This window comes from Balaenoptera physalus (genome assembly GCF_965194825.1).
Source record: "Balaenoptera physalus genome assembly, chromosome: 17".
In the NCBI taxonomy this organism is placed as follows: domain Eukaryota; kingdom Metazoa; phylum Chordata; class Mammalia; order Artiodactyla; family Balaenopteridae; genus Balaenoptera; species Balaenoptera physalus.
In genome coordinates, this window is record NC_138895.1 from 72,999,860 (window position 1) to 73,015,348 (window position 15,489).

The following is a 15,489-nucleotide window of genomic DNA, read 5'->3' on the forward strand; positions in this document are numbered from 1 at the left end:
ATATATATATGTATAATTGAATCACTTTGCTGTACACCTGAAACCAGCACAGCCTTGTAGATCAACTATACTTCAATTAAAAAATAAAAATTAAAAAAAATGTAGGAAGTTGCATTTTAATACTGAAATAAAGTTTGGGGTTTTCCAGGTTGTTGCTTTTTAACCATGTAACTTTTCATGTTCTTGGGATGTGTATGATAGGAACAGGGTAGGTGGGTGTGATTCTGGGTGATGTGTATATGCATTGTCTGTGCAAATTTGTTTTCAGAAGCACAGACTTTTAGAGGCTAATAGTCAGCCTCAGGGGCCCCTCACCTTAGAGATTTGCTTCTAGATGTGCAGGGATCGATGTAAATGAGGTTGTGTGGACTAGCCACCGGTTAGTGTAATTACCTGCCATGGCGCTAACTAGCTGGGTGCAGCTGAGGCTGGGAGGAAAGCAGCAGCCAAATGCACCTGTCCCTGCGCTGTCAGCAGAGGGAGGCCAGAGCTGCGTCAACAGGACCAAGGGCAGTGCCTCTTGCCTTCTTTCCAGCCTCGAGTGCTGGGCTCTGAAGACAAGGAATTCTCAAAGGATGGGATCAGCTTCTGCAGTCCCAGGGACAGAGCCCCGAGAAGAGAGAAAAGACTAGGACATGGTTAGTAAACTACAGGCCAAATGTGGCCTGCCACCTATTTTGGTATAGTCCACAAGCTAAGAATGTTTCTTACATTTTTAAATGATCAAAAAATTCAAAAAAGAAGATTCTGTAATGTGTAAAAATTATACAAAATTCGAATTTCAGTCCCCATCAGTAAAATGTTATTGGAACGCAGCCAAGTCCATTCGTTTTTGTTTTGTCTATGGCTGTTTACCATTTTACAGATGAAGAAACTGAGGTCCAGGAAAGTGAAATAAATAAATTATCCCCAGATAGGCTGAGCCCAGATCTACCTGTCAACAGAAACATCATAACACTGACAAGTCTTCATCTTTTTTTTTTTTTTTTAAAGATTTATTTATTGATTGATTGATTGATTGCTATGTTGGGTCTTCGTTTCTGTGCTAGGGCTTTCTCTAGTTGCGGCAAGTGGGGGCCACTCTTCATTGCGGTGCGCGGGCCTCTCACTGTTGTGGTCTCTCTTGTTCATCTTTTTTTAATATTTATATATTTTTATATATATTTATATTTATATATATTTATACATATTTATATATTTATATCTATATTTATATATTTTATATATTTTTATATTTATAATTATATATATTAACATACATTTATATATATACTTATATATACTTACATATATATTTATATATATACTTATATATTTTTAAAATATATATTTATATATATGTTTTATATATATAGTTATATACTTATGTATATTTATATTTTTAATGTACTTATATCTATATTTATATATATTTATATATTTTTATATATTTTATATATACTCATATATATTTATACATATTCATATATATTTATTAACATATATTTTTATATACTTATATATATTTATATATATTTATTTATATATTTATATTTTTGTACTTATATTTATATCTATATTTATATCTATATCTATTTATATATTTTTAAATATATTTTTATATATTTATATCTATATTTATATATACTTAAATATATTTATATATTTATATATATACTTATATATATTTATATATACTTTTATATATTTATATCTAGATATTTATATCTACATTTATATATATATTTATATATATATGTATATATATTTATATACACTAATATATATACTTATATATATTTATATACATTTATGTATATATTTATATATATATTTATTTATATTTATACATATTTATATCTATATTTATCTATATTTATATCTATATTTATCTATATTTATCTATATTTATAAATATTTATATATATTTATGTATATAATTATATATATATTTATATATACTTATATATATACTTATATATACTTATATATATTTATATATATACATACTTATATATATTTGTATATATACTTATATATATTTTTATATATACTTATATATATTTATATATATGCTTATATATACTTATATATATTTATATATACTTATATATATTTATGTATATATTTATGTATATATTTATGTATATATTTATATACATTTATGTATATTTATATATACTTATATAAATATTTATATATATACTTATATATATTTTATATATATTCATATATACTTATATATGTATATATATTTATATGTATTACATATATATGTATTTATATACAAATTTTTTTTTTTGGCTGCCTTGAGTCTTTGTTGCTGTGCATAGGCTTTCTCTAGTTGCAGTGAGCAGGGGTTCCTCTTTATATATATATATTTGCAGTGTGTGGGCTTCTCGTTGCTGTGGCTTCTCTTGCTGCAGAGCACAGGCTCTAGGCACGCGGGCTTCAGTTGTTGTGGTTCATGGGATCAGTAGCTGTGGCGCACGGGCTTAGTTGCTCTGAAGTCTTCATCTTGAAGGAGGCAAAGAAGCTGCCTCTCAGGTGAGTTGATGGGTGGGGTGAGAAATACGGTCGACCAAGACGAACACAGGCCTGAAACACAACTCACCTTTAATCAGTGAACAATGGGAATCTAAAGCAGAATGTAGGGGCTTTCCTGGTGGCGCAGTGGTTAAGAATCCACCTGCCAATGCAGGGGACACGAGTTAGAGCCCTGGTCTGGGAAGATCCCACATGCCTCGGAGCAACTAAGCCTGTGTGCCACTACTACTGAGCCCGCATGCCACAACTACTGAAGCCCATGCGCCTAGAGCCTATGCTCCACAACAGGAGAAGCCACCACAATGAGAAGCCCACACACTGCAATGAAGAGTAGCCCCCGCTTGCCACAACTGGAGAAAACCTGTGCACAGCAACGAAGACCCGATGCAGCCAAAAATAAATAAATTAAATAAATAAATTTATAAAAAATAAATAAATAAAGCAGAATGTACAAACAGGAGAAGAGAACTCAACAAAAGCAGAAAGAGACATTAAAAAATACTCCATGCAAGCCCTTCATTTTATAGAAGGGGAGAAGGAAAATAGGAGAGAATTTGCCCAAAATTATCCAGGCAGTCAGAATGAGATGTTGAAACCACCACATCATCAACCCCAAGAGATGGGAGTTGGGGGTCTGCTGCAGAAACTGAGCCAGAAGACAATTCACTAGCAGGAATGAGCTCTGGCTGGCGGATTCGAGTTCCACTCGGGCAAGGTAGGAGATAATCTGTGAGTCAGAGACCAAACTGAGACAGATCCACTGCCCTTATTTCCCCAAATTTCGAGAAGATAAAATAAATTTAATATTTGACCAGTGGAATAATATATGTGAAATAAATTGTATATATAAGACTGTGATCTGTTTGGAAAGGAAATGTTATGAGAAGGACCCAACTTCAGAGCCCACTATTTGCAGTTAGAACCCGAGAGCCACTTACTTTCTCTGTGCAAGTTGTACTTTCTTCTCCAGTTTTTTATTTAATTTTTAATTTTTTATTGAAATATAGTTGATTCTCCTTCCTTCTTAACACTCAGTAGTATTCCAAGGCATGAGTGTGTGCCCATGTGTTTATCCATTCCCTGTATGAAGGACATTTGAGTTTCATTTCGTTTTTGGCAATTATGGAGAAAACTGCTATAAAGACCTTGCTCATTTTTTTGTTTGTTTCTTTGTTTTTTCTTTTGTCCGTGCCACGTGGCTTATGGGATCTTTGTTCCCTGATCAGGGATTGAACCCGGGCCCTTGACATTGAGAGCGTGGAGTCCTAACCACTGGACCGCCAGGGAATTCCCTTTCCTTCTCCAGTTTTGATTGACCAGAGAATCGGAGAGTGGAGGACAGAGAAGAGAGCCGTGTGCAGAGGTCACCAACCCCAGAGCAAGCATCAGTTATGCATCGGGCTCCCTGGGCGCACTGTCATCTCTCATCCTCATTAGGATCCTGACAGGCAAAATGATTCCCATTTTACTCACGTGGAAACTGAGGCTGAGGTTGACAGTATAACCACCCAGTCATGCATCTAGAAAGAACAAGCTCCAGATGCCTCCGCACTGGAGGAGGGTTACAGTGGGTAAATACAGAAAGGACTTCTTTCTCCTGGACCAACTGGATTCCTCTTAGCTTGAAAGACATGGCCAAATCTTGCCTCCCTGGCAGAATGTCCTCAGGACATCTTCTGTCTAGCTCTGATGGCTGAAACCAGATTACTGGGGGGGGGGAGCCTTCGGCCCTGGAGAGTTTATGCTCAACAGAGGCAGATAAAAGTGCCATAATTGCCATCAGATGACCCAGATTCCTACTTGAGGTCAAATGCCACCACAAATGTCTTTTTGATACAAGCTCAAGGAGCTGATAATGTAAACCTTAATAACCCAGGCAGGGCACTTTTCATCTCCCTGCGAGCGAGGACACTCATCCCAGGATGAAATGGGCCGCAGGGAAGGGTTTGCAACTCACGGCTCCAAAGGTTCCCGAAAGATAAGCCCACACCTTGTGCAAAGTTATGACAGGAAGCCCCACCAGGCCCTTGCGATAAGCTCTCCAGGCCCATGGCCGGGGACTGACAATTGTTTGGCAAAGGGGTGGTGTCCACTGCTTCAACTGTGACTTTGGACCAGAGAGTTGTAACAGACATAGGTGCCTCGGGCCGGTAACAACACTCTATCTGATGTTAGGGCCAGGCTGAGATTGCTTCAAGAGGGAAATAGATACTATTAAATCCCTACTTGGTGTGAGTGACAGCCTAGTGGCAGGTGACAGCCCTGGATACATGTCAGAGGGATGAGGGGACACCCGCTGAATTGGCTGCGGTTGAGTTCTGGGTTGGGGCGCCTCCACTTTGAGCTCTACAACCAGGCTTCCACAGATAATTCAGTTCCCGGCTTTCCTATTCTACATAACAAATGACTCCCTGCAACTCCTGATATTCGGCTGTGGGTCTAACCATTCCAGAAAACAACTGGGCATGCATTCGACCTGACAGACTGTGGAATGCTATTTTGTTGCCTTCTGGAAAGGAGTTACATTGCCCACCACAGAGAAATGTTGAAGACCCTGCATTGCAGATTGTGGGAGTCTGCCTAGCCCATTTCTAGAAGGCTGTCATAGCTGATCTCTAGGGTTTTGTTCTATGCTCCAAGAGCACCAAGCTGCTAGGAGTTCCCACACGTACATAGCATGTCCCTGGGCCTTTGCACATGCTGTGCTCTCTGTCCAAAACTCTGTTTCCCTGCTTGTCCACTTGCCTATCGCCTACTCCTCCTCCATAACTTGGCTCACACATCGTCTCTAAGCCAACCTTCTCCTGAATCTTCTGGCTGAGCTTGTACCCCTCTTCTGTGCTCTTGCAGCTCCTCCACCATGACCTCTGTTTCTCAGCACTTCTCCTCTGGAGCTAAACTGCTTTAGACCAGTCTTCACCACCAGCCAAGCTCGCTGAGGGCAGAGGCCTTGTCGTTACCATCCTTACAGCTGCACGGCAGGCACTTAGCCAGAGCAGATGTTCAATAAATGCTTCCCTAATTAAACAACGTGAAGAAATGAACTGAACCTACAGACCAGATCCAGAGCAGTCCCTTTTAGAAATCTCTTCACTCATTTGTTTAGCAAATGTTTTTGCACACCTGAGGGGTATGCAGAGAAACAACACCGGGAACACAGTGGTGGGCAAAGCAGCCCTTGTTCCTGCCCTCAGGACGATTATGTGCAGGCAAATCAAACAAGCAATGGCACAACTACTTACTTCAATGGAGCTGTGATCAGTGCCACCAAAGAGCAGGGCCAAGATGAGGGGGAAGCAAGAGGTGCATCTGCCTGGGCTGCAAAATTTAAGGAGTTGCCAAAAAAAAAAAAAAGACAGCTACTTCAATGCAATATTTTTTAATCAAAATTGATACCAAAATATCCATGCACAAGAAAATATCCAGAATGTAAACATAGACCAGTGTCATGCCAAGCAATGTTAGAACAGAAGAGAAAAGCAAAATGTGTAGCCCTGTACCCATATTCTTGCGTATTTTAATGGTTATTTTTTCCATAGAACATTAAAGTAGTTGAAAACTACTGAAAATTTTAAAAGTGGGTGTATTAAAACTCGCAACATTATTTTATGTTTAAATACTTTATGTATTCCAAAACAGGATATATTGTCATTTTACTTCAGCTTGCATTAATTAAAAAATCATTAAGATTGTCACTTGGTCACAAGAAGTTGTCACATGTGACAATCCTTTCCAATGACAGCAAGAGAAACAAAGAAGTAGACACTGAAAATATTATGGAGAGTTTTACTTTGGTTTTTTTAAGATTTTTATTTTTGATGTGGACCATTTTTAAAGTCTTTATTGAATTTGTTACAGTACTGCTTCTGTTTTATGTTCTGGTTTTTTGGCCGCAAGGCACGTGGGATCTTAGCTCCCTGACTGGGAATGGAACCCGCACCCCGTGCATTGGAAGGCGAAGGCTTAACCACTGGACCGCCAGCGAAGTCCCAGAGAGTTTTACTTTCAACAAAGCCAGGAGCACACATTTTCCCTCCGGCTTCAGGCATCAGCTGGGCTCAGCACAAAATAGACCTTTATTTAGAATTTGCTATTTTGTTCACTGTGGATTTTTTTGTGTTAATTCTGGTATCTTAAAGTGTTGCATTAGAATATTATTTATCTTGATTACTGAGGGGTTTGGGGGGGGCTCTCACTTATATTTTGTACACGAAGCGGTTGCCTCACTCACATCACCCTAATCCCAGCCTTGCCAAAGAAGATTAGAGGAGCCAGTCTTAGGCTGGGGGTTAGGTAAGTCTCCCCTGAGAATGTGACTTTGAACCTAAGGCCTGTAGAGGGAGTGAGACTGTGAGGTCTGGAGAGGGTCCTGCCTGCAGTTAAGGTGTGATCTGGGAAGAATCTCATTAAAGCATGACAACAGTAATGGCAAATATATATAAGCCTAATAGGCAGACCACTGTGCTCGGTGAAATAGACACTCATTTCATCCCCACCACAAACCCTATGAGGCAGTGATTATTATCTTCATTTTAAAGATTAAAAACTAGGACACAGATTAAGCCACTTGTTTAAAGTCACACAACCACGAAGGGACAGAGCTAGAATGTGACCCCAGGCAATCTCATGCCCACTGCATTATGGAAATCCTTCTGCTTTCTCACCCAGGAAGAAGTTACTTTGGCTGGAGTGGGGTGAGCCATCCAGAGGCTAACGTGAAGGGGCAGTAAGATATGGGGCCAGAGGTTCGAGCCTTGTGAAGGTCTCTGTAGGAATTTCAGAGCCTTGAAGGGGGACAAATGGTGCCATGTTAAAGCTCTGTTTAGTTTGCCTCTTTGCTCCCACCCTCATCTTTACAAGTGTCTTGTGCCTTCATCTTTGAAATCTGGAAACATTCTGCTCAAGTGGTCCCTGGAAAGAAGTAGAGGAGCGGCACTGTATCATAATTTGATTTATAATTCAAATGAGGGATGTCTCAGGCGAGCCAGAGTGGATTCCACACACTGGCAATGCAAGGACCCGCCCATACAGCTGTGAGGCCAAGGGCTCTGCCACAAGTAGGAACCTCAGCGTCTTCAGTCGCTGACAGCATCCCGTGAGCTTTGACTGCATGTGATGATGGAAAGGTGCGGTCAAGGGCACAGATGCTGGCATCAGACCATGTTTTCAGTCTTGATTTTGTGACCTTGGGTGAATTACTTAAAACCTTTAAACCTCAGTTTTCTTGCCTTTAAAATGAGATATCACTACAGAGACTGGCTTAACTGGTCAAAACCCATTGTCCTCCCCACCGACACATAGCTAGACTACATCACACAGCCTCCCTTGCGATCAGGTGCAGCTGTGGCTAAGAATTGGCCAGTAGGATGTGGGAAGAAGCAGCGGATGCCTCTTCCAGGCCTGATGCGTCACCCTCCATCGCCATCCTCCACTGTCTCGCCTTCCTAGTCGGCTGGCAGGAGGTTGAGCCCCGGGGTGACTTCGGAAGGTCTGTGTTGAACACAGAGCCTCCCTCAGCTGGAATTCCTGATCACCTGCGTGCATCAGAGAGCTCCTGTCTTGGGTCAAGTTCCCTTGAAGCAGAGCCTGAGACAGAGATTAGAGTGTATATGATTCCCTGGAGAAGGGATCTCAGGGGAAGGGGAGCAGGGAAAAAGCAGGCTAGGACAGGGAAAGGACATAGGCAAGGATGAGGCTTCAGCAGGGGACTAACCTTGGCCTGATTGTATGGGGGCCTCTGAAGCATGAATTACACCACGGATCTGGTGCCGTCTTGGGGGATGTGTGTTGGGGGGGTTGGCCTTTGTACCTGTCATCGACCGAGGATAGCTGCCAGCACCCTAGGAGGTGGGGAGTATAAAGTCCCAGGCAAGGAAGCCTCCTCTCCCCTCCCCCACCATTCTGCAGAAGTCAATTTTCTGGAAAAGGGGGCAACCATGAGTCATTTGCAGCCAACACAGCAGCAGGGGATGCGCACGGAGTGGGAACCAGTAACCCCTACGGCAGGCCCCACCTCCCAGTCAGGAATTCCTCCCGGACTTGATGTGAGCAACATTCAACTTTTTCCTTGTTAAGCCACTGAGATTCCTGGGTTTCTATGCTTCACCGTAATGAACATAAGAAACAATATCTCCCTCTGGGAGTTGTGTGATGATTGAATGAGATGCTATTTGATTGTGGTAATCGTATCACAGATATATGCATACGTCTAAACTCATCTAATTATATACATTAAATATGTGCAGCTTATTCTGTAATGATCTATATGGGAAAAGCATCTGAAAAAGAATGAATATACATATATGTATAACTGAACCACTTTGCTGTACACCTGAAACTAACACAACATTGTAAATCAACTATACCCCAATATAAAATAAATACTAAAAAAAAATTGTACAGCTTTTTTGGCTATCAATTATGCTGCCAATAAAGCTGCAAAAAAATCTTTTGGAGAGTAAATGATCAGAATAATATTACAATTCATAAAAGCTTTCATTTAAAAAATTTTTAAAACCAGCTGTTGAAAGAGACACATGTGCCTGGGAAAAATAGACCCAAGACAGCCAAGATAGCAACGTTCTAATAAATCTATTGTTTTTCAAGAAAAGGAAAATAAATTATTTGAGCACCTCCCCCCCCAAAAAAGAGATGCCATACTCAAACTGTTTAGCATACAGTATGTGCCTAAGGACTGTCAGCCATTATTAGTGATTATCACTCATTTCTAGAGATGTAGAAATGGCCACTCTGCCCTGCTCTGAAAGGCTTCACGGTCTTGGGGGCAGAAGACAGATGGAAATGGATGATTACAGAAGCACGGGAAGGGCTGTGTCTAAAATCTGTGCAGGGAAGCTCACACCTGAACCTACCTGGGGGTGGAATAAAATGCTTCAAGGTGGAAGGGCAGCTTGAGTTGCCTTTCAAGGATGAGCAGGTGCTCCCAAGCAGATGAAGAGGACAGAAGCATCCCCAGCAGAGAGGCCGTGCTTTTGCAATAAGGTCGGGCACATTTCCTCTGGGCTCCAGAGGTCCCTGCATGTATTTACACAAGTATTCGTATTACCTGTTGTATCGGTGACATCCAGAGTTTGAAGTCCCAATTGCCACTTGGCCGCATGGCCTGGGACAAGTCATGAGACCTTTCAAACGCCGGGGTTTGCAGTTGTCATGGGGGAGTGATGGCATCTCGGGGTGAGAGTTTGACTTCAGGACTGGGCAGCACGATATCTGGTCATGGTGGATGCTGGATTCCTGTTAGCCCTTCCTCATTCCCCGCATCACCCCCTCCATCCTAACCCCAGGGCTCCCCTTGCAGAGAAACAGCCTCAGGAACCCTCACTGGGACCGAAAGCTCCCACCTCCCAGCCTTCTTGAACTGCACCCATTCCACCCAGACGAGAGCCCGAGCTGCTTGCTGTGGGCCAGGCACTCCTATCAGCACCCCAACTGGTCCCCCACCAAGCCCGCTCACAGCCCCTCTCCACTTCCCCTCCCCCTCCCCCTTCCGCCCTCCCCCTTCATTAGCAGAAGTTTGAGGAGGTATTTATGTGTCAGATAAAGAGTGGGTTCCAGTCCTCTGGCGGCCTGCCTCATTTTTTTTTTTTTAATTAATTTATTTATTTTTGGCTGTGTTGGGTCTTCGTTTCTGTGCGAGGGCTTTCTCTAGTTGCGGCAAGCGGGGGCCACTCTTCATCGCGGTGTGCGGGCCTCTCACTATCGCGGCCTCTCTTGTTGCGGAGCACAGGCTCCAGACGCGCAGGCTCAGTAATTGCGGCTCACGGGCCCAGTTGCTCTGCGGCATGTGGGATCTTCCCAGACCAGGGCTCGAACCCGTGTCCCCTGCATTGGCAGGCAGATTCTCAACCACTGCGCCACCAGGGAAGCCCCCGGCCTGCCTCATTTTTAGCCGTCCTGCAGCCTCCTGCATGCATCTCCCAAGTTTCTTGGCTGCCAGGTCTTTTCAACAGAAACAGGCAAGTGTCTGGATACAAATAAGATATGCACTCTGAGTCCCTTTTACCTAAATATTTGCAGCTCCCAGACAGCAAGTCCAGCAGTCCAGCCTTCTCTCTGTGAACCTGTTTCTTCTTCCCTACTCCCCAAGCCCTGTCTTTCCCTATTTTTGTTTCACAGCCAGCAACGATCATTTCCCTTTCCCTATAAACCAGTAGGGAGAAACTCCCCTCTCCAAATAGAGGGACCATGGAGCGGGAGGGGCTGGAGGACCATATTAGGCGAATCAGCTCAGCTACTCGTGCAGGACCAGGGAAAACTAAGAAAAGAAAACACACACACACACACACACACACACACACAGGAGAGAAGGTTTAAGACTTGAAAGATAAAAATTTTGCAAAGAAACACCAATTTAGGGCTTGAGTCGTATAAGTCACCGCAACCCATCAGGTTTGCTAGCCATGGCTAAAAGCAGGGGAGCTGAGATCTGACCTTCCTGAACCCCAAATACGGCAGCCAAGCAGGGCCGCTCCCCATAGAACATGTAAGGAAGTCCTGGCTCGGGAGTACATGCCAGACTTGGGTTCACATTTCTCAACCTCTCTCTGAGCCTCACTTTCCTCATCCACAAAATGGGATTATTAATGATGCCGTCTTCATCGTGTTACTGTGGGCCTTCAGTGAGGAAATGTATGAAGGTGCTTATCACTGATCACTGCCCAGCTCACTAGCAACGCTCCATAGGCGGTTGCTATTATGATTTTCGTTTTTGATGTTCATCTGCACAGCTATCCTCTGAGCTCCCTCCAAGAAATGGGAGCATCCGAAAGGCAAGATTGGTTTCTGATTTCTTTGCAGTCCCAGCACCTCACATTGTAGCACCCACTCGATGTCAACTGAAGATGAAAAGGTAGCTGGTATCATCCCTGTCATCACAACTGCCAGGCTCTGAGGAATAAGGTGACCCCAGTTTGTCTGCCTCGAGCCCGTGACTTTTCACTAAGCCACAGCTATCCTAAGCTGCCTCATTTCCAGAAATGATTTAGAGGGGCAGGTAAAGTCATGGCAGGCTTTTGTCTGAGGGGTGAAGAGGGCTGACGGTGTTCACATTACTGAGCAGGTCCAGGCAGGTGCACCTGGTACCCTGTCATCAACTGAGGTGCCCCGCTTTACCAGCCCTAACCTTTGGAATATCTTCGCTGGTGGTTCACCTATTCACTCATTCATTCATTCATTCATCAAGGATTGATTGCAAACCCTGGCACAGAGGAGACAAAAAGTAAAGAGATTCAGGCTCTGCTTTCTTGAAGCTCACAGCCCACCAGTCAACATGGACCTATAAATAAATAATCCTGGTATAAAGCAATGCAGGTTTTAAAGGAGATTTGCCCAAAATCCCCCTAGGAGATAATGAAGCGAGAGGTCTTCACTACTTTGGGAGCAAGAAGGGAGATCAGAGGGAACTTCCTCCAGAAGGAAAGGCTGGAGCTGGGCTGGACTTCACTGGGTGAACAAGGAAGGAAAGGGCGTCCCCAGGAGAGGGAATAGAAGCAGGCCCAGAGTCACGGCTGAGCAGGAAGCGTTAAGACCAGTGATGGTGGACCTAGGAATAGAGTTGGGAGCAGTGAGCCTGGAGGAGGCACGGGGACCAGGCTGGGCAAGCCTTGTGGGCAGTTTGCTTCATCCTGAGGACAACTGTGGACACGGAAGAATCTTAGGCAGGGCTGTGATACGATTACTTTTGTGTTTTAGGAACAGGTTGAGCATTTCTGATCCAAGCGTGAACTCATTACACCCACTCAAATGAGGCTGTGCTCTGTATCCTTGTTCTCAGTAGCATTTGTCACTGGAGGCCACCTCTCCTTCTTTGCTCGTGCTCTGGGGCTGAGCATGAGCTTGACAATCACCTGCTTCCATGACTGTGTCTTCTCTGCTTTCTCAGTTTCTCTTTCTCCTGGAATTTCCGAACATAAATGTCTCCCAAGTTTCTGCTGAAAGCCAATTGCCTTCCTTTTCTCTCTACTCTGTCTCTTGGGGATCTCATCCACCTCTTAAGCTTCAACATTTAAACACCTTGAGGGGGAACCCTGGACTCAAAGCTCCAACAGTTTCTTAAAAATGGTAGGCAGAGCCCCACAATCCTGCTAAATAGCCTAAAGTTATTGGCCATAAAACTTTTCTAGAAGACCAGATTTGTCATCCTCCAAGGAGGTTTAGCTAAGTCCTAATTTCTGTTAAGATTTCCACAGGTTTATAGGCAAAATGTTGCACCTTTAAATGCTATTTTACACAGCAAATGAATTCTTAGCCCTTTTTAGCAGATGTTTGCTGGGAGTCTATTCAATATCCAACTCTGTGCCAGACACTGCAGAAAATACAAGGTCAGCCTTCAATCCTGTCCTTTACTTTAAGCATGTCCACCTCAGTGGGCACAGCACAGGGGACAATAGGACATCATGACCAAGCATACTAGCTTTGGGTTTGACAAACTTAAGTTTGCATCCTTGTTCCTTACATGTGTGATCTTGGGGAAGTTATTCCACCTCTCTCTCAACCTCAGTTTCTCCATCTGTAAAATGGAGACCATAATGCACTCCTCATAGACTTGTTGCAAAGATCCAACTGAATAAGTCTTCGAGTACACTGTGTGGCATGTTATGAGGACTCAATTTATGTGGTTAAGAAAAAATTCAGCCACTGTGGAAAAGAGTTTGGTAGTTCCTCAAAAAGTTAAACATAGAGTTAACAGTTACCATATGACCCAGCAAGTCCGCCCCTAGGTATATACCAAAGAGAAATGAAACATGTGAACACAAAGACTTGGACATGGGTATTCATAACAGCATAGTCCCAACAGCCAAAAGGTGGCCCAACTGTTCATCAACAATGAACGGATGAACAAACTGTGGTCTCTCTATACAATGCGATATTATTTAGCCATAACAAGGAATGAAGTATTGACATATATACCGTAACATGGATGAACCCTGAGAGCAACAGGCTAAGTGAAAGGAACCAGACACAAAAGGCCACATGTTGTAGGATTCCATTAATTTGAAATATCCAGAATAGGTAAATCCATAGAGACAGAACACAGATTGGAGGTTCCTGGGGGTGGAGGAACGGGGAATCAGGGGCAAATGCTTAATGGGTACAGGGTTTCCTTTTGGGAAAATACTCTGGATAGAGATGGTAGCTGAACAACTTTGTGAATGTACTCAATACCACTGGATTTTTCACTTTAAAATGGTTTATTTTATGTGAATTTTTCATAAATCAGGTTTCACTTTTTTCCTGGCTTGAAATTAGTCCTAGAAACCACAGTACCAGGCAGGAGTCCTGGGCACCTGTATAGCCTTCAGTTTCCAGCAGGAATACAGAAAACAGTTCCTACCCTGTGAAGTTCACAGATGGTCACAGTACTCCCAGATTCTACAGCTAGCTTCTCTGGGTGCGCGTCTTGTGCCACTGTGATCGCTGCGAAGCACATTCAAAATCTCTCAGCATCAGAATCCCCACCATTGAAATGGAGAGAATAGCAGTGCCAACCTCAGAGTTGTTGTGAGGATTCAAGGGAGATGCATTCATTTCCTAGGGATGCCATAACAAATGACCACAAACCAGGTGGCTTAGGACAACAGAACTTTATCCCCTCACAGTCTGGAGACCAGAAATCTGAAATCAAAATATTGGCAAGTTCGTGCTCCCTCTAGATGCAATAGGGAAGAGTCAGTCCTTCCTTGCCTCTCCAGTTTCTATTGGCTCCAGACGTTCCTTCTCTTGTGGCTGCATCACTCCAATCTCTGCCTCTGTCTTCACCTGGTCTTCTCCTAGTCCTTCTCTGTCTCAACCTGCGTCTGCCTTTTGCTTATAAGCACATTTGTCATTGGAGTTAGGGCCCAGTTGGATAATCCAGGATGATCTTCCCTTAATTATAGCTGCAAAGACTCTTTTTCCAAATAAGGTCACATCCACAGGTTCTGGGAATTACAACATGAACATACCTTTTGAGGGGTCATTATTCAACTTAGAGCAGGGGATAATCCAGGTAGATTTCTTTTTTGGCACTTAGTAAATGTCAGCTATTTCACGATCATCATCGTCGTCATCCTTGTCATGGCTGTCATCCTTATTATCAGCTAGGCCATGTCTTAGGACAGTAGGACAGCAGCCGGTTAAAATCTTCAACTCACTGGAGCTCCTTTCAGGCCACAAACATTCCACCTCCTTTTTTTTCCCCACATATTTTACTGTATTTATTATGTTTTTTGTTTGTTTGTTTGTTTGTTTTGGCGGCACCGCACAGCATGCAGAACTTTCCTGACCAGGGATCAAACCCACACCCCCTGCAGTGGAAGCACGGAATCTTAACCACTGGACCTCCAGGGAAGTCCTATTATCTTTTTTTTTTTTTTAATTTATTAATTAATTTATTTATTTTTGGCTGTGTTGGGTCTTCGTTTCTGTGCGAGGGCTTTCTCTAGTTGCGGCAAGCAGAGGCCACTCTTCATCGCGGTGCGTGGGCCTCTCACTATCGCGGCCTCTCTTGTTGCGTAGCACAGGCTCCAGACGCACAGGCTCAGTAGTTGTGGCTCACGGGCCTAGTTGCTCCGCGGCATGTGGGATCTTCCCAGGCCAGGGCTCAAACCCATGTCCCCTGCATTAGCAAGCAGATTCTCAACCACTGCGCCACCAGGGAAGCCCCACTATTATCTTTTTTTTAATGCACTCAGTAGTATTTATTTTTTTAAATTTTTATTGGAGTATAGTTGATTTTCAATGTCGTGTTAGTTTCAGGTGTACAGCAAAGTGAATCAGTTGTACATATACATATATCCTCTCTTTTTTAGATTCTTTTCCCATATAGGCCACTACAGAGTATTGAGTAGAGTTCCCTGTGCTATACAGTAGGTCCTTATTAGTTATCTATTTTATATATAGTAGTGTGTACATGTCAATCCCAATCTCCCAATTTATCCCTCCCCCTCCCTTACCCACTGGTGG